Source organism: Salvelinus fontinalis, chromosome 8 (genome assembly GCF_029448725.1).
Source record: "Salvelinus fontinalis isolate EN_2023a chromosome 8, ASM2944872v1, whole genome shotgun sequence".
In the NCBI taxonomy this organism is placed as follows: domain Eukaryota; kingdom Metazoa; phylum Chordata; class Actinopteri; order Salmoniformes; family Salmonidae; genus Salvelinus; species Salvelinus fontinalis.
Genome location: NC_074672.1, coordinates 43456447 through 43458317, shown reverse-complemented (window position 1 = coordinate 43458317; position 1871 = coordinate 43456447). Strand labels below are relative to the sequence as shown.

Here is a 1871-nt window from a genome sequence, read left to right as displayed (position 1 = left end):
TCTCCTCACCCTCCTCACCCTCCTCCTCCTCCTCTTTACTCTATTCCTCCTCACCCTCCTCACTCTCCTCCTCACCCTCCTCTCCTCACCCTCCTCCTCCCACCCCTCCTCCTCGTTTCTCTGCTTGTGCTGTTATTTAAAATGACTCTTTCTTCTTTTTTCCTATATTGCCCCCCTCTCTTTTGGCTGGTTCAGAAAATGAGTTTCGGGGTGAGCTCCTGAATCAGCGGTGGACGCGAGGCGAGAGGATCAGCCGCTGCCAGCCCACACAGAGACTGCAGAGCGGACCAATCAAAGTGAGTTACAGAGCACAGCACTTTATTTCTGATTTCTGAGCACTTCAACACCGCCCAGCAAAAGGGAAAGGGGGGGGGGGGGAGGATGAGGGGGGTAGAGGAGGAGGGAGGAGGGTGGGTGGAGGAGGGAGGAGGAGGAGTGGTGGAGGAGGATCAAGGGAGGGTGAATGGGGAGGGGGGTGGAGGATGGGGGGGTGGAGGAGGAGGATCAAGGGGGGTGGAGGATGGGGTGGTGGAGGAGGAGGGAGGGGGGCGTTGCTCGACAAGCGTGCTGGACAGTGCACTTCAGGCAAACAAATCAAACAGCACATCAAATCCTCTCTCCTGCCCAGCCCTGCCCTGCCTATAGCACAGCTCAGCACAGTTCAGCTCAGCTCAGCAAAGCTCAGCATTTTACTTCCACAGAGTTCACTTTAGAGCATTTATTTTTTTACATCAGACAGAACATCTCAAGAGGATGTCCTTGAGCTGCTTTGATTTTTTCCCCGATATTCCCCCTCATCAGCATAAAATAAAACATCTTTCTTTCTTTCTTTCTCTCTTTCTTTCTTTCTTTCTTTCTTTCTTTCTTTCTTTCTTTCTTTCTTTCTTTCTTTCTTTCTCTCTCTCTCTCTCTCTCTCTCTCTCTCTCTCTCTCTCTCTCTCTCTCTCTCTCTCTCCCCCTCTCCTTCTCCCTCTCCCTCTCCCTCTCCCACTATTATGACTGCTCCTCTCTGTGTGGATATTTTTTTTTACTTTGTATTTTAACCTGAATTTATACACATATTACAGTTTTTCTCGATTGCCGAGACACTTTTAATGAAACTGGGGTCCACTTGATCTCCATCATAACCGTATTCTTCTTTGTTAAACTGTAAGTAATTTCTCATTGCTTTCACACACAATGCAAATGCTAAGCACATTGTTGCTAAACTGTAAACACAGCTCTCTACAAAAGTTTAGTAAATCATAACAAATACAATGAAAACATTTGGTCACAGATGATAGAAAATAACTCCCATGAATGTGAACCTCTTCTGCACGTGTGCAAAACGTATCAATCAGCAATCAGTCCTTATTCATGCATAAAATAGGTCACCTCTGAGTTGCTGTTTGCAAGAGTGGACAGAGTAAGAGGTCAAGGAGAGGAGGGTTCAAGGAGATAAGAGGTCATGGAGAGGTAGAGGAGAGGAGAGGTAGAGGAGAGGAGAGGTCATGGAGAGGTAGAGGAGAGGAGAGGTAGAGGAGAGGAGAGGTCAAGGAGAGGAGAGATCATGGAGAGGAGAGGTAGAGGAGAGGAGAGGTAGAGGTCAAGGAGAGGAGGGGTTGAGGAGAGGAGAGGTAGAGGAGAGGAGAGGAGAGGTAGAGGAGAGGAGAGGAGAGGTAGAGGAGAGGTCATGGAGAGGTAGAGGAGAGGTCAAGGAGAGGTAGAGGAGAGGAGAGGTAGAGGAGAGGTCATGGAGAGGTAGAGGAGAGGAGAGGTAGAGGAGAGGAGAGGAGAGGTAGAGGAGAGGTCATGGAGAGGTAGAGGAGAGGTCAAGGAGAGGTAGAGGAGAGGAGAGGTAGAGGAGAGGTCATGGAGAGGTAGAGGAGAGT

The 1871-nt window shown here is 49.1% G+C and overlaps 1 protein-coding gene across 1 annotated transcript in view; it reads left to right on the top strand.

Annotated features, from left to right (window-relative positions):
* Nucleotides 1–201: 201 nt before the first annotated feature.
* Nucleotides 202–1871, top strand: part of LOC129861286 (myelin transcription factor 1-like) — a gene marked incomplete in the record, with an annotated part of 21152 nt that continues 19482 nt past the window's right edge. The window contains 1 exon segment of the mRNA XM_055932572.1: nt 202–274.